Raw genomic sequence first — 21,631 nt, forward strand, 5'->3', positions numbered from 1 at the left:
AGCACGTTTTCTGAAATGTGCTCCTCCCGTCACTCTGGTTGGGTGTGCATAGTAAAAAGTGCTCTTGGCAGCTCGAGAGTGCCGCGTTGACCACTGCGCATTAAGAAATAACCACCTGCAACGTTTGGTTTAGGTTTTGGGTGCATTTTTAATTTTATTGCTTAAATCGCATTGTCTGGACGAGCTGAGCACGTTTTCTGAAATGTGCTCCTCCCGTCACTCTGGTTGGGTGTGCATAGTAAAAAGTGCTCTTGGCAGCTAGAGAGTGCCGCGTTGACCACTGCGCATGAAGAAATGACCATCTGCAACGTTTGGTTTAGGTTTTAGGTGCATTTTTAATTTTATTGCTTAAATCGCATTTTCTGGACGAGCTGAGCACGTTTTCTGAAATGTGCTCCTCCCGTCACTCTGGTTGGGTGCGCATAGTAAAAAGTGCTCTTGGCAGCTAGAGAGTGCCGTGTTGACTGCTGCGCATGAAGAAATAACCACCTGCAACTTTTGGTTTAGGTTTTAGGTGCATTTTTAATTTTATTGCTTAAATCGCATTTTCTCGACGAGCTGAGCACATTTTCTGAAATGTGCTCCTCCCGTCACTCTGGTTGGGTGCGCATAGTAAAAAGTGCTCTTGGCAGCTAGAGAGTGCCGCGTTGACTGCTGCGCATGAAGAAATAACCACCTGCAACGTTTGGTTTAGGTTTTGGGTGCATTTTTAATTTTATTGCTTAAATCGCATTTTCTCGACGAGCTGAGCACGTTTTCTGAAATGTGGTCCTCCCGTCACTCTGGTTGGGTGCGCATAGTAAAAAGTGCTCTTGGCAGCTAGAGAGTGCCGCGTTGACCACTGCGCATGAAGAAATGACCATCTGCAACGTTTGGTTTAGGTTTTGGGTGCAGTTTTAATTTTATTGCTTAAATCGCATTTTCTCGACGAGCTGAGCACGTTTTCTGAAATGTGCTCCTCCCGTCACTCTGGTTGGGTGCGCATAGTAAAAAGTGCTCTTGGCAGCTAGAGAGTGCCGCGTTGACTGCTGCGCACGAAGAAATAACCACCTGCAACGTTTGGTTTAGGTTTTAATTGCATTTTTAATTTTATTGCTTAAATTGCATTTTCTCGACGAGCTGAGCACGTTTTCTGAAATGTGCTCCTCCCGTCACTCTGGTTGGGTGCGCATAGTAAAAAGTGCTCTTGGCAGCTAGAGAGTGCCGCGTTGACCACTGCGCATGAAGAAATAACCACCTGCAACGTTTGGTTTAGGTTTTAGGTGCATTTTTAATTTTATTGCATAAATCGCATTTTCTCGATGAGCTGAGCACGTTTTCTGAAATGTGCTCCTCCCGTCACTCTGGTTGGGTGCGCATAGTAAAAAGTGCTCTTGGCAGCGAGAGAGTGCCGCGTTGACCACTGCGCATGAAGAAATAACCACCTGCAACGTTTGGTTTAGGTTTTAGGTGCATTTTTAATGTTATTGCTTAAATTGCATTTTCTCGACGAGCTGAGCACGTTTTCTGAAATGTGCTCCTCACGTCACTCTGGTTGGGTGCGCATAGTAAAAAGTGCTCTTGGCAGCTAGAGAGTGCCGCGTTGACCACTTCGCATTAAGAAATATCCACCTGCAACGTTTGGTTTAGGTTTTAGGTGCATTTTTTATTTTATTGCTTAAATCGCATTTTCTCGACGAGCTGAGCACGTTTTCTGAAATGTGCTCCTCCCGTCACTCTGGTTGGGTGCGCATAGTAAAAAGTGCTCTTGGCAGCTAGAGAGTGCCGCGTTGACTGCTGCATATGAAGAAATAACCACCTGCAACGTTTGGTTTAGGTTTTGGGTGCATTTTTAATTTTATTGCTTAAATCGCATTTTCTCGACGAGCTGAGCACGTTTTCTGAAATGTGCTCCTCCCGTCACTCTGGTTGGGTGCGCATAGTAAAAAGTGGTCTTGGCAGCTAGAGAGTGCCGCGTTGACCACTGCGCATGAAGAAATAACCACCTGCAACGTTTGGTTTAGGTTTTGGGTGCATTTTTAATTTTATTGCTTAAATCGCATTTTCTCGACGAGCTGAGCACGTTTTCTGAAATGCGCTCCTCCCGTCACTCTGGTTGGGTGTGCATAGTAAAAAGTGCTCTTGGCAGCTAGAGAGTGCCGCGTTGACCACTGCACATGAAGAAATGACCATCTGCAACGTTTGGTTTAGGTTTTGGGTGCATTTTTAATTTTATTGCTTAAATCGCATTTTCTCGACGAGCTGAGCACGTTTTCTGGAATGTGCTCCTCCCGTCACTCTGGTTGGGTGTGTATAGTAAAAAGAGCTCTTGGCAGCTAGAGAGTGCCGCGTTGACCACTGCGCATGAAGAAATAACCACCTGCAACGTTTGGTTTAGGTTTTGGGTGCATTTTTAATTTTATTGCTTAAATCGCATTTTCTCGACGAGCTGAGCACGTTTTCTGAAATGCGCTCCTCCCGTCACTCTGGATGGGTGTGCATAGTAAAAAGTGCTCTTGGCAGCTAGAGAGTGCCGCGTTGACCACTGCACATGAAGAAATGACCATCTGCAACGTTTGGTTTAGGTTTTGGGTGCATTTTTAATTTTATTGCTTAAATCGCATTTTCTCCACGAGCTGAGCACGTTTTCTGAAATGTGCTCCTCCCGTCACTCTGGTTGGGTGCGCATAGTAAAAAGTGCTCTTGGCAGCTAGAGAGTGCCGTGTTGACTGCTGCGCATGAAGAAATAACCACCTGCAACTTTTGGTTTAGGTTTTAGGTGCATTTTTAATTTTATTGCTTAAATCGCATTTTCTCGACGAGCTGAGCACGTTTTCTGAAATGCGCTCCTCCCGTCACTCTGGTTGGGTGCGCATAGTAAAAAGTGCTCTTGGCAGCTAGAGAGTTCCGCGTTGACCACTGCGCATGAAGAAATAACCACCTGCAACGTTTGGTTTAGGTTTTGGGTGCATTTTTAATTTTATTGCTTAAATCGCATTGTCTGGACGAGCTGAGCACGTTTTCTGAAATGTGCTCCTCCCGTCACTCTGGTTGGGTGCGCATAGTAAAAAGTGCTCTTGGCAGCTAGAGAGTGCCGCGTTGACCACTGCGCATGAAGAAATGACCATCTGCAACGTTCGGTTTAGGTTTTAGGTGCATTTTTAATTTTATTGCTTAAATCGCATTTTCTCGACGAGCTGAGCACGTTTTCTGAAATGTGCTCCTCCCGTCACTCTGGTTGGGTGCGCATAGTAAAAAGTGCTCTTGGCAGCTAGAGAGTGCCGCGTTGACCACTGCGCATGAAGAAATAACCACCTGCAACGTTTGGTTTAGGTTTTAGGTGCATTTTTAATTTTATTGCTTAAATCGCATTTTCTCGACGAGCTGAGCACGTTTTCTGAAATGTGCTCCTCCCGTCACTCTGGTTGGGTGCGCATAGTAAAAAATGCCTTTGGCAGCTAGAGAGTGCCGCGTTGACCACTGCACATGTAGAAATAACCACCTGCAACGTTTGCTTTAGGTTTAGGGTGCATTTTTAATTGTATTGCTTAAATCGCATTTTCTCGACGAGCTGAGCACGTTTTCTGAAATGTGCTCCTCCCGTCACTCTGGTTGGGTGTGCATAGTAAAAAGTGCTCTTGGCAGCTAGAGAGTGCCGCGTTGACCACTGCGCATGAAGAAATGACCATCTGCAACGTTTGGTTTAGGTTTTGGGTGCATTTTTAATTTTATTGCTTAAATCGCATTTTCTCGACGAGCTGAGCACGTTTTCTGAAATGTGCTCCTCCCGTCACTCTGGTTGGGTGCGCATAGTAAAAAGTGCTCTTGGCAGCTAGAGAGTGCCGCGTTGACCACTGCGCATGAAGAAATAACCACCTGCAACGTTTGGTTTAGGTTTTGGGTGCATTTTTAATTTTATTGCTTAAATCGCATTTTCTCGACGAGCTGAGCACGTTTTCTGAAATGTGCTCCTCCCGTCACTCTGGTTGGGTGCGCAAAGTAAAAAGTGCTCTTGGCAGCTAGAGAGTGCCGCGTTGACCAATGCGCATGAAGAAATAACCACCTGCAACGTTTGGTTTAGGTTTTGGGTGCATTTTTAATTTTATTGCTTAAATCGCATTTTCTCGACGAGCTGAGCACGTTTTCTGAATTGTGCTCCTCCCGTCACTCTGGTTGGGTGCGCAAAGGAAAAAGTGCTCTTGGCAGCTAGAGAGTGCCGCGTTGACCAATGCGCATGAAGAAATAACCACCTGCAACGTTTGGTTTAGGTTTTAGGTGCATTTTAAATTTTATTGCTTGAATCGCATTTTCTCGACGAGCTGAGCACGTTTTCTGAAATGTGCTCCTCCCGTCACTCTGGTTGGGTGCGCATAGTAAAAAGTGCTCTTGGCAGCTAGAGAGTGCCACGTTGACCACTGCGCATGAAGAAACAACCACCTGCAACGTTTGGTTTAGGTTTTAGGTGCATTTTTAATTGTACGGCTTAAATGGCATTTTCTCGACGAGCTGAGCACATTTTCTGAAATGTGCTCCTCCAGTCACTCTGGTTGGGTGCGCATAGTAAAAAGTGCTCTTGGCAGCTAGAGAGTGCCGCGTTGACCACTGCGCATGAAGAAATAACCACCTGCAACGTTTGGTTTGGGTTTTAGGTGCATTTTTAATTTTATTGCTTAAATCGCATTTTCTCGACGAGCTGAGCACGTTTTCTGAAATGTGCTCCTCCCGTCACTCTGGTTGGGTGCGCATAGTAAAAAGTGCTCTTGGCAGCTAGAGAGTGCCGCGTTGACCACTGCGCATGAAGAAATGACCATCTGCAACGTTTGGTTTAGGTTTTGGGTGCATTTTTAATTTTATTGCTTAATTCGCATTTTCTCGACGAGCTGAGCACGTTTTCTGAAAAGTGCTCCTCCCGTCACTCTGGTTGGGTGCGCATAGTAAAAAGTGCTCTTGGCAGCTAGAGAGTGCCGCGTTGACCACTGTGCATTAAGAAATAACCACCTGCAACGTTTGGTTTAGGTTTTGGGTGCATTTTTAATTTCTCTGCTTAAATCGCATTTTCTCGACGAGCTGAGCACGTTTTCTGAAATGTGCTCCTCCCGTCACTCTGGTTGGGTGCGCATAGTAAAAAATGCCTTTGGCAGCTAGAGAGTGCCGCGTTGACCACTGCACATGTAGAAATAACCACCTGCAACGTTTGCTTTAGGTTTAGGGTGCATTTTTAATTGTATTGCTTAAATCGCATTTTCTCGACGAGCTGAGCACGTTTTCTGAAATGTGCTCCTCCCGTCACTCTGGTTGGGTGTGCATAGTAAAAAGTGCTCTTGGCAGCTAGAGAGTGCCGCGTTGACCACTGCGCATGAAGAAATGACCATCTGCAACGTTTGGTTTAGGTTTTGGGTGCATTTTTAATTTTATTGCTTAAATCGCATTTTCTCGACGAGCTGAGCACGTTTTCTGAAATGTGCTCCTCCCGTCACTCTGGTTGGGTGCGCATAGTAAAAAGTGCTCTTGGCAGCTAGAGAGTGCCGCGTTGACCACTGCGCATGAAGAAATAACCACCTGCAACGTTTGGTTTAGGTTTTGGGTGCATTTTTAATTTTATTGCTTAAATCGCATTTTCTCGACGAGCTGAGCACGTTTTCTGAAATGTGCTCCTCCCGTCACTCTGGTTGGGTGCGCAAAGTAAAAAGTGCTCTTGGCAGCTAGAGAGTGCCGCGTTGACCAATGCGCATGAAGAAATAACCACCTGCAACGTTTGGTTTAGGTTTTGGGTGCATTTTTAATTTTATTGCTTAAATCGCATTTTCTCGACGAGCTGAGCACGTTTTCTGAATTGTGCTCCTCCCGTCACTCTGGTTGGGTGCGCAAAGGAAAAAGTGCTCTTGGCAGCTAGAGAGTGCCGCGTTGACCAATGCGCATGAAGAAATAACCACCTGCAACGTTTGGTTTAGGTTTTAGGTGCATTTTAAATTTTATTGCTTGAATCGCATTTTCTCGACGAGCTGAGCACGTTTTCTGAAATGTGCTCCTCCCGTCACTCTGGTTGGGTGCGCATAGTAAAAAGTGCTCTTGGCAGCTAGAGAGTGCCACGTTGACCACTGCGCATGAAGAAACAACCACCTGCAACGTTTGGTTTAGGTTTTAGGTGCATTTTTAATTGTACGGCTTAAATGGCATTTTCTCGACGAGCTGAGCACATTTTCTGAAATGTGCTCCTCCAGTCACTCTGGTTGGGTGCGCATAGTAAAAAGTGCTCTTGGCAGCTAGAGAGTGCCGCGTTGACCACTGCGCATGAAGAAATAACCACCTGCAACGTTTGGTTTGGGTTTTAGGTGCATTTTTAATTTTATTGCTTAAATCGCATTTTCTCGACGAGCTGAGCACGTTTTCTGAAATGTGCTCCTCCCGTCACTCTGGTTGGGTGCGCATAGTAAAAAGTGCTCTTGGCAGCTAGAGAGTGCCGCGTTGACCACTGCGCATGAAGAAATGACCATCTGCAACGTTTGGTTTAGGTTTTGGGTGCATTTTTAATTTTATTGCTTAATTCGCATTTTCTCGACGAGCTGAGCACGTTTTCTGAAAAGTGCTCCTCCCGTCACTCTGGTTGGGTGCGCATAGTAAAAAGTGCTCTTGGCAGCTAGAGAGTGCCGCGTTGACCACTGTGCATTAAGAAATAACCACCTGCAACGTTTGGTTTAGGTTTTGGGTGCATTTTTAATTTCTCTGCTTAAATCGCATTTTCTCGACGAGCTGAGCACGTTTTCTGAAATGTGCTCCTCCCGTCACTCTGGTTGGGTGCGCATAGTAAAAAGTGCTCTTGGCAGCTAGAGAGTGCCGCGTTGACTGCTGCGCATGAAGAAATGACCATCTGCAACGTTTGGTTTAGGTTTTGGGTGCAGTTTTAATTTTATTGCTTAAATCGCATTTTCTCGACGAGCTGAGCACGTTTTCTGAAATGTGCTCCTCCCGTCACTCTGGTTTGGTGCGCATAGTAAAAAGTGCTCTTGGCAGCTAGAGAGTGCCGCGTTGACCACTGCGCATGAAGAAATAACCACCTGCAACGTTTGGTTTAGGTTTTAGGTGCATTTTTAATTTTATTGCTTAAATCGCATTTTCTCGACGAGCTGAGCACGTTTTCTGAAATGTGCTCCTCCCGTCACTCTGGTTGGGTGCGCATAGTAAAAAGTGCTCTTGGCAGCTAGAGAGTGCCGCGTTGACTGCTGGGCATGAAGAAATAACCACCTGCAACGTTTGGTTTAGGTTTTGGGTGCATTTTTAATTTTATTGCTTAAATCGCATTTTCTCGACGAGCTGAGCACGTTTTCTGAAATGTGGTCCTCCCGTCACTCTGGTTGGGTGCGCATAGTAAAAAGTGCTCTTGGCAGCTAGAGAGTGCCGTGTTGACCACTGCGCATGAAGAAATGACCATCTGCAACGTTTGGTTTAGGTTTTGGGTGCAGTTTTAATTTTATTGCTTAAATCGCATTTTCTCGACGAGCTGAGCACGTTTTCTGAAATGTGCTCCTCCCGTCACTCTGGTTGGGTGCGCATAGTAAAAAGTGCTCTTGGCAGCTAGAGAGTGCCGCGTTGACCACTGCGCATGAAGAAATAACCACCTGCAACGTTTGGTTTAGGTTTTAGGTGCATTTTTAATTTTATTGCTTAAATCGCATTTTCTCGACGAGCTGAGCACGTTTTCTGAAATGTGCTCCTCCCGTCACTCCTGTTGGGTGCGCATAGTAAAAAGTGTTCTTGGCAGCTAGAGAGTGCTGCGTTGACTGCTGCGCACGAAGAAATAACCACCTGCAACGTTTGGTTTAGGTTTTGGGTGCATTTTTAATTTTATTGCTTAAATCGCATTTTCTCGACGAGCTGTGCACGTTTTCTGAAATGTGCTCCTCCCGTCACTCTGGTTGGGTGCGCATAGTAAAAAGTGCTCTTGGCAGCTAGAGAGTGCCGCGTTGACCACTGCGCATGAAGAAATAACCACCTGCAACGTTTGGTTTAGGTTTTGGGTGCATTTTTAATTTTATTGCTTAAATCGCATTTTCTGGACGAGCTGAGCACGTTTTCTGAAATGTGCTCCTCCCGTCACTCTGGTTGGGTGTGCATAGTAAAAAGTGCTCTTGGCAGCTAGAGAGTGCCGCGTTGACCACTGCGCATGAAGAAATGACCATCTGCAACGTTTGGTTTAGGTTTTAGGTGCATTTTTAATTTTATTGCTTAAATAGCATTTTCTGGACGAGCTGAGCACGTTTTCTGAAATGTGCTCCTCCCGTCACTCTGGTTGGGTGCGCATAGTAAAAAGTGCTCTTGGCAGCTAGAGAGTGCCGCGTTGACCACTGCGCATGAAGAAATAACCACCTGCAACGTTTGGTTTAGGTTTTGGGTGCATTTTTAGTTTTATTGCTTAAATCACATTTACTCGACGAGCTGAGCACGTTTTCTGAAATGTGCTCCTCCCGTCACTCTGGTTGGGTGCGCATAGTAAAAAGTGCTCTTGGCAGCTAGAGAGTGCCGCGTTGACTGCTGCGCACGAAGAAATAACCACCTGCAACGTTTGGTTTAGGTTTTAATTGCATTTTTAATTTTATTGCTTAAATTGCATTTTCTCGACGAGCTGAGCACGTTTTCTGAAATGTGCTCCTCCCGTCACTCTGGTTGGGTGCGCATAGTAAAAAGTGCTCTTGGCAGCTAGAGAGTGCCGCGTTGACCACTGCGCATGAAGAAATAACCACCTGCAACGTTTGGTTTAGGTTTTAGGTGCATTTTTAATTTTATTGCATAAATCGCATTTTCTCGATGAGCTGAGCACGTTTTCTGAAATGTGCTCCTCCCGTCACTCTGGTTGGGTGCGCATAGTAAAAAGTGCTCTTGGCAGCGAGAGAGTGCCGCGTTGACCACTGCGCATGAAGAAATAACCACCTGCAACGTTTGGTTTAGGTTTTAGGTGCATTTTTAATGTTATTGCTTAAATTGCATTTTCTCGACGAGCTGAGCACGTTTTCTGAAATGTGCTCCTCACGTCACTCTGGTTGGGTGCGCATAGTAAAAAGTGCTCTTGGCAGCTAGAGAGTGCCGCGTTGACCACTTCGCATTAAGAAATATCCACCTGCAACGTTTGGTTTAGTTTTTAGGTGCATTTTTTATTTTATTGCTTAAATCGCATTTTCTCGACGAGCTGAGCACGTTTTCTGAAATGTGCTCCTCCCGTCACTCTGGTTGGGTGCGCATAGTAAAAAGTGCTCTTGGCAGCTAGAGAGTGCCGCGTTGACTGCTGCATATGAAGAAATAACCACCTGCAACGTTTGGTTTAGGTTTTGGGTGCATTTTTAATTTTATTGCTTAAATCGCATTTTCTCGACGAGCTGAGCACGTTTTCTGAAATGTGCTCCTCCCGTCACTCTGGTTGGGTGCGCATAGTAAAAAGTGGTCTTGGCAGCTAGAGAGTGCCGCGTTGACCACTGCGCATGAAGAAATAACCACCTGCAACGTTTGGTTTAGGTTTTGGGTGCATTTTTAATTTTATTGCTTAAATCGCATTTTCTCGACGAGCTGAGCACGTTTTCTGAAATGCGCTCCTCCCGTCACTCTGGTTGGGTGTGCATAGTAAAAAGTGCTCTTGGCAGCTAGAGAGTGCCGCGTTGACCACTGCACATGAAGAAATGACCATCTGCAACGTTTGGTTTAGGTTTTGGGTGCATTTTTAATTTTATTGCTTAAATCGCATTTTCTCGACGAGCTGAGCACGTTTTCTGGAATGTGCTCCTCCCGTCACTCTGGTTGGGTGTGTATAGTAAAAAGAGCTCTTGGCAGCTAGAGAGTGCCGCGTTGACCACTGCGCATGAAGAAATAACCACCTGCAACGTTTGGTTTAGGTTTTGGGTGCATTTTTAATTTTATTGCTTAAATCGCATTTTCTCGACGAGCTGAGCACGTTTTCTGAAATGCGCTCCTCCCGTCACTCTGGATGGGTGTGCATAGTAAAAAGTGCTCTTGGCAGCTAGAGAGTGCCGCGTTGACCACTGCACATGAAGAAATGACCATCTGCAACGTTTGGTTTAGGTTTTGGGTGCATTTTTAATTTTATTGCTTAAATCGCATTTTCTCCACGAGCTGAGCACGTTTTCTGAAATGTGCTCCTCCCGTCACTCTGGTTGGGTGCGCATAGTAAAAAGTGCTCTTGGCAGCTAGAGAGTGCCGTGTTGACTGCTGCGCATGAAGAAATAACCACCTGCAACTTTTGGTTTAGGTTTTAGGTGCATTTTTAATTTTATTGCTTAAATCGCATTTTCTCGACGAGCTGAGCACGTTTTCTGAAATGCGCTCCTCCCGTCACTCTGGTTGGGTGCGCATAGTAAAAAGTGCTCTTGGCAGCTAGAGAGTTCCGCGTTGACCACTGCGCATGAAGAAATAACCACCTGCAACGTTTGGTTTAGGTTTTGGGTGCATTTTTAATTTTATTGCTTAAATCGCATTGTCTGGACGAGCTGAGCACGTTTTCTGAAATGTGCTCCTCCCGTCACTCTGGTTGGGTGCGCATAGTAAAAAGTGCTCTTGGCAGCTAGAGAGTGCCGCGTTGACCACTGCGCATGAAGAAATGACCATCTGCAACGTTCGGTTTAGGTTTTAGGTGCATTTTTAATTTTATTGCTTAAATCGCATTTTCTCGACGAGCTGAGCACGTTTTCTGAAATGTGCTCCTCCCGTCACTCTGGTTGGGTGCGCATAGTAAAAAGTGCTCTTGGCAGCTAGAGAGTGCCGCGTTGACCACTGCGCATGAAGAAATAACCACCTGCAACGTTTGGTTTAGGTTTTAGGTGCATTTTTAATTTTATTGCTTAAATCGCATTTTCTCGACGGGCTGAGCACGTTTTCTGAAATGTGCTCCTCCCGTCACTCTGGTTGGGTGCGCATAGTAAAAAATGCCTTTGGCAGCTAGAGAGTGCCGCGTTGACCACTGCACATGTAGAAATAACCACCTGCAACGTTTGCTTTAGGTTTAGGGTGCATTTTTAATTGTATTGCTTAAATCGCATTTTCTCGACGAGCTGAGCACGTTTTCTGAAATGTGCTCCTCCCGTCACTCTGGTTGGGTGTGCATAGTAAAAAGTGCTCTTGGCAGCTAGAGAGTGCCGCGTTGACCACTGCGCATGAAGAAATGACCATCTGCAACGTTTGGTTTAGGTTTTAGGTGCATTTTTAATTTTATTGCTTAAATAGCATTTTCTGGACGAGCTGAGCACGTTTTATGAAATGTGCTCCTCCCGTCACTCTGGTTGGGTGCGCATAGTAAAAAGTCCTCTTGGCAGCTAGAGAGTGCCGCGTTTACCACTGCGCATGAAGAAATAACCACCTGCAACGTTTGGTTTAGGTTTTGGGTGCATTTTTAATTTTATTGCTTAAATCGCATTTTCTCGACGAGCTGAACACGTTTTCTGAAATGTGCTCCTCCCGTCACTCTGGTTGGGTGCGCATAGTAAAAAGTGCTCTTGGCAGCTAGAGAGTGCCGCCTTGACCACTGCGCATGAAGAAATAACCACCTGCAACGTTTGGTTTAGGTTTTGGGTGCATTTTTAATTTTATTGCTTAAATCGCATGTTCTCGTCGAGCTGAGCACGTTTTCTGAAATGCGCTCCTCCCGTCACTCTTGTTGGGTGTGCATATTAAAAAGTGCTCTTGGCAGCTAGAGAGTGCCTCGTTGACTGCTGCGCATGAAGAAATAACCACCTGCAACGTTTGGTTTAGGTTTTGGGTGCATTTTTAATTTTGTTGCTTAAATCGCATTTTCTCGACGAACTGAGCACGTTTTCTGAAATGTGCTCCTCCCGTCAGTCTGGTTGGGTGCGCATAGTAAAAAGTGCTCTTGGCAGCTAGAGAGTGCCGCGTTGACCACTGCACATGAAGAAATGACCATCTGCAGCGTTTGGTTTAGGTTTTAGGTGCATTTTTTATTTTATTGCTTAAATCGCATTTTCTCGACGAGCTGAGCACGTTTTCTGAAATGTGCTCCTCCCGTCACTCTGGTTGGGTCCGCATAGTAAAAAGTGCTCTTGGCAGCTAGAGAGTGCCGCGTTGACTGCTGCGCATGAACAAATAACCACCTGCAACGTTTGGTTTAGGTTTTAGGTGCATTTTTAATTTTATTGCTTAAATCGCATTTTCTCGACGAGCTGAGCACGTTTTCTGAAATGCGCTCCTCCCGTCACTCTGGTTGGGTGCGCATAGTAAAAAGTGCTCTTGGCAGCTAGAGAGTGCCGCGTTGACCACTGCGCATTAAGAAATAACCACCTGCAACGTTTGGTTTAGGTTTTGGGTGCATTTTTAATTTTATTGCTTAAATCGCATTGTCTGGACGAGCTGAGCACGTTTTCTGAAATGTGCTCCTCCCGTCACTCTGGTTGGGTGTGCATAGTAAAAAGTGCTCTTGGCAGCTAGAGAGTGCCGCGTTGACCACTGCGCATGAAGAAATGACCATCTGCAACGTTTGGTTTAGGTTTTAGGTGCATTTTTAATTTTATTGCTTAAATCGCATTTTCTGGACGAGCTGAGCACGTTTTCTGAAATGTGCTCCTCCCGTCACTCTGGTTGGGTGCGCATAGTAAAAAGTGCTCTTGGCAGCTAGAGAGTGCCGCGTTGACCACTGCGCATGAAGAAATAACCACCTGCAACGTTTGGTTTAGGTTTTGGGTGCATTTTTAATTTTATTGCTTAAATCACATTTACTCGACGAGCTGAGCATGTTTTCTGAAATGTGCTCCTCCCGTCACTCTGGTTGGGTGCGCATAGTAAAAAGTGCTCTTGGCAGCTAGAGAGTGCCGCGTTGACTGCTGCGCACGAAGAAATAACCACCTGCAACGTTTGGTTTAGGTTTTAATTGCATTTTTAATTTTATTGCTTAAATTGCATTTTCTCGACGAGCTGAGCACGTTTTCTGAAATGTGCTCCTCCCGTCACTCTGGTTGGGTGCGCATAGTAAAAAGTGCTCTTGGCAGCTAGAGAGTGCCGCGTTGACCACTGCGCATGAAGAAATAACCACCTGCAACGTTTGGTTTAGGTTTTAGGTGCATTTTTAATTTTATTGCTTAAATCGCATTTTCTCGATGAGCTGAGCACGTTTTCTTAAATGTGCTCCTCCCGTCACTCTGGTTGGGTGCGCATAGTAAAAAGTGCTCTTGGCAGCGAGAGAGTGCCGCGTTGACCACTGCGCATGAAGAAATAACCACCTGCAACGTTTGGTTTAGGTTTTAGGTGCATTTTTAATGTTATTGCTTAAATTGCATTTTCTCGACGAGCTGAGCACGTTTTCTGAAATGTGCTCCTCACGTCACTCTGGTTGGGTGCGCATAGTAAAAAGTGCTCTTGGCAGCTAGAGAGTGCCGCGTTGACCACTGCGCATTAAGAAATATCCACCTGCAACGTTTGGTTTAGGTTTTAGGTGCATTTTTTATTTTATTGCTTAAATCGCATTTTCTTGACGAGCTGAGCACGTTTTCTGAAATGTGCTCCTCCCGTCACTCTGGGTGGGTGCGCATAGTAAAAAGTGCTCTTGGCAGCTAGAGAGTGCCGTCTTGACTGCTGCGCACGAAGAAATAACCACCTGCAACGTTTGGTTTAGGTTTTAGTTGCATTTTTAATTTTATTGCTTAAATCGCATTTTCTCGACGAGCTGAGCACGTTTTCTGGAATGTGCTCCTCCCGTCACTCTGGTTGGGTGTGCATAGTAAAAAGTGCTCTTGGCAGCTAGAGAGTGCCGCGTTGACCGCTGCGCATGAAGAAATGACCATCTGCAGCGTTTGGTTTAGGTTTTAGGTGCATTTTTAATTTTATTGCTTAAATCGCATTTTCTCGACGAGCTGAGCACGTTTTCTGACATGTGCTCCTCCCGTCACTCTGGTTGGGTGCGCATAGTAAAAAGTGCTCTTGGCAGCTAGAGAGTGCCGCGTTGACCACTGCGCATGAAGAAATAACCACCTGCAACGTTTGGTTTAGGTTTTGGGTGCATTTTTAATTTTATTGCTTAAATCGCATTTTCTCGACGAGCTGAGCACGTTTTCTGAAATGTGCTCCTCCCGTCCCTCTGGTTGGGTGCGCATAGTAAAAAGTGCTCTTGGCAGCTAGAGAGTGCCGCGTTGACTGCTGCGCATGAAGAAATAACCACCTGCAACGTTTGGTTTAGGTTTTGGGTGCATTTTTAATTTTATTGCTTAAATCGCATTTTCTCGACGAGCTGAGCACGTTTTCTGAAATGTGCTCCTCCCGTCACTCTAGTTGGGTGCGTATAGTAAAAAGTGCTCTTGGCAGCTAGAGAGTGCCGCGTTGACCACTGCGCATAAAGAAATAACCACCTGCAACGTTTGGTTTAGGTTTTAGGTGCATTTTTAATTTTATTGCTTAAATCGCATTTTCTCGACGAGCTGAGCACGTTTTCTGAAATGTGCTCCTCCCGTCACTCTGGTTGGGTGCGCATAGTAAAAAATGCTCTTGGCAGCTAGAGCGTGCCGCGTTGACCACTGCGCGTGAAGAAATAACCACCTGCAACGTTTGGTTTAGGTTTTGGGTGCATTTTTAATTTTATTGCTTAAATCGCATTTTCTCGACGAGCTGAGCACGTTTTCTGAAATGTGCTCCTCCCGTCACTCTGGTTGTGTGTGCATAGTAAAAAGTGCTCTTGGCAGCTAGAGAGTGCCGCGTTGAACACTGCGCATGAAGAAATGACCATCTGCAACGTTTGGTTTAGGTTTTGGGTGCATTTTTAATTGTATTGCTTAAATCGCATTGTCTCGACGAGCTGAGCACGTTTTCTGGAATGTGCTCCTCCCGTCACTCTGGTTGGGTGTGCATAGTAAAAAGTGCTCTTGGCAGCTAGAGAGTGCCGCGTTGACCGCTGCGCATGAAGAAATAACCACCTGCAACGTTTGGTTTAGGTTTTGGGTGCATTTTTAATTTTATTGCTTAAATCGCATTTACTCGACGAGCTGAGCACGTTTTCTGAAATGTGCTCCTCCCGTCACTCTGGTTGGGTGCGCATAGTAAAAAAGTGCTCTTGGCAGCTAGAGAGTGCTCTTGGCAGCTAGAGAGTGCCGCGTTGACCACTGCGCATGAAGAAATAACCACCTGCAACGTTTGGTTTAGGTTTTGGGTGCATTTTTAATTTTATTGCTTAAATCGCATTTTCTCGACGAGCTGAGCACGTTTTCTGAAATGCGCTCCTCCCGTCACTCTGGTTGGGTGTGCATTGTAAAAAGTGCTCTTGGCAGCTAGAGAGTGCCGCGTTGACCACTGCACATGAAGAAATGACCATCTGCAACGTTTGGTTTAGGTTTTGGGTGCATTTTTAATTTTATTGCTTAAATCGCATTTTCTCGTCGAGCTGAGCACGTTTTCTAAAATGCGCTCCTCCCGTCACTCTGGTTGGGTGTGCATAGTAAAAAGTGCTCTTGGCAGCTAGAGAGTGCCGTGTTGACTGCTGCGCATGAAGAAATAACCACCTGCAACTTTTGGTTTAGGTTTTAGGTGCATTTTTAATTTTATTGCTTAAATCGCATTTTCTCGACGAGCTGAGCACGTTTTCTGAAATGCGCTCCTCCCGTCACTCTGGTTGGGTGCGCATAGTAAAAAGTGCTCTTGGCAGCTAGAGAGTGCCGCGTTGACCACTGCGCATGAAGAAATAACCACCTGCAACGTTTGGTTTAGGTTTTGGGTGCATTTTTAATTTTATTGCTTAAATTGCATTTACTCGACGAGCTGAGCACGTTTTCTGAAATGTGCTCCTCCCGTCACTCTGGTTGGGTGCGCATAGTAAAAAGTGCTCTTGGCAGCTAGAGAGTGCCGCGTTGACCACTGCGCATGAAGAAATAACCACCTGCAACGTTTGGTTTAGGTTTTAGGTGCATTTTTAATTTTATTGCTTAAATCGCATTTTCTCGACGAGCTGAGCACGTTTTCTGAAATGTGCTCCTCCCGTCACTCTGGTTGGGTGCGCATAGTAAAAAGTGCTCTTGGCAGCTAGAGAGTGCCGCGTTGACTGCTGCGCATGAAGAAATAACCACCTGCAACGTTTGGTTTAGGTTTTAGGTGCATTTTTAATTTTATTGCTTAAATCGCATTTTCTCGACGAGCTGAGCACGTTTTCTGAAATGTGCTCCTCCCGTCACTCTGGTTGGGTGCGCATAGTAAAAAATGCTCTTGGTAGCTAGAGAGTGCCGCGTTGACCACTGCGCATGAAGAAATGACCATCTGCAACGTTTGGTTTAGGTTTTAGGTGCATTTTTAATTTTATTGCTTAAATCGCATTTTCTGGACGAGCTGAGCACGTTTTCTGAAATGTGCTCCTCCCGTCACTCTGGTTGGGTGCGCATAGTAAAAAGTGCTCTTGGCAGCTAGAGACTGCCGCGTTGACCACTGCGCATGAAGAAATAACCACCTGCAACGTTTGGTTTAGGTTTTGGGTGCATTTTTAATTTTATTGCTTAAATCGCATTTACTCGACGAGCTGAGCACGTTTTCTGAAATGTGCTCCTCCCGTCACTCTGGTTGGGTGCGCATAGTAAAAAGTGCTCTTGGCAGCTAGAGAGTGCCGCGTTGACTGCTGCGCACGAAGAAATAACCACCTGCAACGTTTGGTTTAGGTTTTAGGTGCATTTTTAATTTTATTGCTTAAATCGCATTTTCTCGACGAGCTGAGCACGTTTTCTGAAATGTGCTCCTCCCGTCACTCTGGTTGGGTGCGCATAGTAAAAAGTGCTCTTGGCAGCGAGAGAGTGCCGCGTTGACCACTGCGCATGAAGAAATAACCACCTGCAACGTTTGGTTTAGGTTTTAGGTGCATTTTTAATGTTATTGCTTAAATTGCATTTTCTCGACGAGCTGAGCACGTTTTCTGAAATGTGCTCCTCACGTCACTCTGGTTGGGTGCGCATAGTAAAAAGTGCTCTTGGCAGCTAGAGAGTGCCGCGTTGACCACTGCGCATGAAGAAATATCCACCTGCAACGTTTGGTTTAGGTTTTAGGTGCATTTTTTATTTTATTGCTTAAATCGCATTTTCTCGACGAGCTGAGCACGTTTTCTGAAATGTGCTCCTCCCGTCACTCTGGTTGGGTGCGCATAGTAAAAAGTGCTCTTGGCAGCTAGAGAGTGCCGCGTTGACTGCTGCATATGAAGAAATAACCACCTGCAACGTTTGGTTTAGGTTTTGGGTGCATTTTTAATTTTATTGCTTAAATCGCATTTTCTCGACGAGCTGAGCACGTTTTCTGAAATGTGCTCCTCCTGTCACTCTGGTTGGGTGCGCATAGTAAAAAGTGCTCTTGGCAGCTAGAGAGTGCCGCGTTGACCACTGCGCATGAAGAAATAACCACCTGCAACGTTTGGTTTAGGTTTTGGGTGCATTTTTAATTTTATTGCTTAAATCGCATTTTCTCGTCGAGCTGAGCACGTTTTCTAAAATGCGCTCCTCCCGTCACTCTGGTTGGGTGTGCATAGTAAAAAGTGCTCTTGGCAGCTAGAGAGTGCCGCGTTGACCACTGCGCATGAAGAAATGACCATCTGCAACGTTTGGTTTAGGTTTTATGTGCATTTTTAATTTTATTGCTTAAATCGCATTTTCTGGACGAGCTGAGCACGTTTTCTGAAATGTGCTCCTCCCGTCACTCTGGTTGGGTGCGCATAGTAAAAAGTGCTCTTGGCAGCTAGAGAGTGCCGCGTTGACCACTGCGCATGAAGAAATAACCACCTGCAACGTTTGGTTTAGGTTTTGGGTGCATTTTTAATTTTATTGCTTAAATCGCATTTTCTCGACGAGCTGAGCACGTTTTCTGAAATGTGCTCCTCCCGTCACTCTGGTTGGGTGCGAATAGTAAAAAGTGCTCTTGGCAGCTAGAGAGTGCCGCCTTTGACCACTGCGCATTAAGAAATAATCACCTGCAACGTTTGGTTTAGGTTTTGGGTGCATTTTTAATTTTATTGCTTAAATCGCATTTTGTCGTCGAGCTGAGCACGTTTTCTGAAATGCGCTCCTCCCGTCTCTCTGGTTGGGTGCGCATAGTAAAAAGTGCTCTTGGCAGCTAGAGAGTGCCGCGTTGACCACTGCGCATGAAGAAATAACCACCTGCAACGTTTGGTTTAGGTTTTGGGTGCATTTTTAATTTTATTGCTTAAATCGCATTTTCTGGACGAGCTGAGCACGTTTTCTGAAATGTGCTCCTCCCGTCACTCTGGTTGGGTGCGCATAGTAAAAAGTGCTCTTGGCAGCTAGAGAGTGCCGCGTTGACCACTGCGCATGAAGAAATAACCACCTGCAACGTTTGGTTTAGGTTTTGGGTGCATTTTTAATTTTATTGCTTAAATCGCATTTTCTCGACGAGCTGAGCACGTTTTCTGAAATGTGCTCCTCCCGTCACTCTGGTTGGGTGCGAATAGTAAAAAGTGCTCTTGGCAGCTAGAGAGTGCCGCCTTTGACCACTGCGCATTAAGAAATAATCACCTGCAACGTTTGGTTTAGGTTTTGGGTGCATTTTTAATTTTATTGCTTAAATCGCATTTTGTCGTCGAGCTGAGCACGTTTTCTGAAATGCGCTCCTCCCGTCTCTCTGGTTGGGTGCGCATAGTAAAAAGTGCTCTTGGCAGCTAGAGAGTGCCGCGTTGACCACTGCGCATGAAGAAATAACCACCTGCAACGTTTGGTTTAGGTTTTGGGTGCATTTTTAATTTTATTGCTTAAATCGCATTTTCTCGTCGAGCTGAGCACGTTTTCTAAAATGCGCTCCTCCCGTCACTCTGGTTGGGTGTGCATAGTAAAAAGTGCTCTTGGCAGCTAGAGAGTGCCGCGTTGACCACTGCGCATGAAGAAATGACCATCTGCAACGTTTGGTTTAGGTTTTGGGTGCATTTTTAATTTTATTGCTTAAATCGCATTTTCTCGACGAGCTGAGCACGTTTTCTGAAATGTGCTCCTCCCGTCACTCTGGTTGGGTGCGCATAGTAAAAAGTGCTCTTGGCAGCTAGAGAGTGCCGCGTTGACTGCTGCATATGAAGAAATAACCACCTGCAACGTTTGGTTTAGGTTTTAGGTGCATTTTTAATTTTATTGCTTAAATCGCATTTTCTCGACGAGCTGAGCACGTTTTCTGAAATGTGCTCCTCCCGTCACTCTTGTTGGGTGCGCATAGTAAAAAGAGCTCTTGGCAGCTAGAGAGTGCCGCGTTGACCACTGCGCATGAAGAAATAACCACCTGCAACGTTTGGTTTAGGTTTTGGGTGCATTTTTAATTTTATTGCTTAAATCGCATTTTCTCGTCGAGCTGAGCACGTTTTCTAAAATGCGCTCTTCCCGTCACTCTGGTTGGGTGTGCATAGTAAAAAGTGCTCTTGGCAGCTAGAGAGTGCCGCGTTGACCACTGCGCATGAAGAAATAACCACCTGCAACGTTTGGTTTAGGTTTTGGGTGCATTTTTAATTTTATTGCTTAAATCGCATTTTCTGGACGAGCTGAGCACGTTTTCTGAAATGTGCTCCTCCCGTCACTCTGGTTGGGTGCGCATAGTAAAAAGTGCTCTTGGCAGCTAGAGAGTGCCGCGTTGACCACTGCGCATGAAGAAATAACCACCTGCAACGTTTGGTTTAGGTTTTGGGTGCATTTTTAATTTTATTGCTTAAATCGCATTTACTCGACGAGCTGAGCACGTTTTCTGAAATGTGCTCCTCCCGTCACTCTGGTTGGGTGCGCATAGTAAAAAGTGCTCTTGGCAGCTAGAGAGTGCCGCGTTGACTGCTGCGCACGAAGAAATAACCACCTGCAACGTTTGGTTTAGGTTTTAGGTGCATTTTTAATTTTATTGCTTAATTCGCATTTTCTCGACAAGCTGAGCACGTTTTCTGAAATGTGCTCCTCCCGTCACTCTGGTTGGGTGCGCATAGTAAAAAGTGCTCTTGGCAGCTAGAGAGTGCCGCGTTGACCACTGCGCATGAAGAAATAACCTCCTGCAACGTTTGGTTTAGGTTTTGGGTGCATTTTTAATTTTATTGCTTAAATCGCATTTTCTCGTCGAGCTGAGCACGTTTTCTAAAATGCGCTCCTCCCGTCACTCTGGTTGGGTGTGCATAGTAAAAAGTGCTCTTGGCAGCTAGAGAGTGCCGCGTTGACCACTGCGCATGAAGAAATGACCATCTGCAACGTTTGGTTTAGGTTTTAGGTGCATTTTTAATTTTATTGCTTAAATCGCATTTTCTGGACGAGCTGAGCACGTTTTCTGAAATGTGCTCCTCCCGTCACTCTGGTTGGGTGCGCATAGTAAAAAGTGCTCTTGGCAGCTAGAGAGTGCCGCGTTGACCACTGCGCATGAAGAAATAACCACCTGCAACGTTTGGTTTAGGTTTTGGGTGCATTTTTAATTTCATTGCTTAAATCGCATTTTCTCAACGAGCTGAGCACGTTTTCTGAAATGAGCTCCTCCCGTCACTCTGGTTGGGTGCGCATCGTAAAAAGTGCTCTTGGCAGCTAGAGAGTGCCGCGTTGACCACTGCGCATGAAGAAATAACCACCTGCAACGTTTGGTTTAGGTTTTAGGTGCATTTTTAATTGTACGGCTTAAATCGCATTTTCTCGAAGAGCTGAGCACGTTTCCTGAAATGCGCTCCTCCCGTCACTCTGGTTGGGTGTGCATAGTAAAAAGTGCTCTTGGCAGCTAGAGAGTGCCGCGTTGACCACTGCACATGAAGAAATGACCATCTGCAACGTTTGCTTTAGGTTTTGGGTGCATTTTTAATTTTATTGCTTAAATCGCATTTTCTCGACGAGCTGAGCACGTTTTCTGGAATGTGCTCCTCCCGTCACTCTGGTTCGGTGTGTATAGTAAAAAGTGCTCTTGGCAGCTAGAGAGTGCCGCGTTGACCACTGCGCATGAAGAAATGACCATCTGCAACGTTTGGTTTAGGTTTTAGGTGCATTTTTAATTTTATTGCTTAAATCGCATTTTCTGGACGAGCTGAGCACGTTTTCTGAAATGTGCTCCTCCCGTCACTCTGGTTGGGTGCGCATAGTAAAAAGTGCTCTTGGCAGCTAGAGAGTGCCGTGTTGACTGCTGCGCATGAAGAAATAACCACCTGCAACTTTTGGTTTAGGTTTTAGGTGCATTTTTAATTTTATTGCTTAAATCGCATTTTCTCGACGAGCTGAGCACGTTTTCTGAAATGCGCTCCTCCCGTCACTCTGGTTGGGTGCGCATAGTAAAAAGTGCTCTTGGCAGCTAGAGAGTGCCGCGTTGACCACTGCGCATGAAGAAATAACCACCTGCAACGTTTGGTTTACGTTTTGGGTGCATTTTTAATTTTATTGCTTAAATCGCATTGTCTGGACGAGCTGAGAACGTTTTCTGAAATGTGCTCCTCCCGTCACTCTGGTTGGGTGTGCATAGTAAAAAGTGCTCTTGGCAGCTAGAGAGTGCCGCGTTGACCACTGCGCATGAAGAAATGACCATCTGCAACGTTTGGTTTAGGTTTTAGGTGCATTTTTAATTTTATTGCTTAAATCGCATTTTCTGGACGAGCTGAGCACGTTTTCTGAAATGTGCTCCTCCCGTCACTCTGGTTGGGTGCGCATAGTAAAAAGTGGTCTTGGCAGCTAGAGAGTGCCGCGTTGACCACTGCGCATGA

The sequence above is a fragment of the Syngnathus scovelli genome, unplaced genomic scaffold, assembly GCF_024217435.2.
Source record: "Syngnathus scovelli strain Florida unplaced genomic scaffold, RoL_Ssco_1.2 HiC_scaffold_25, whole genome shotgun sequence".
NCBI classification, from domain to species: domain Eukaryota; kingdom Metazoa; phylum Chordata; class Actinopteri; order Syngnathiformes; family Syngnathidae; genus Syngnathus; species Syngnathus scovelli.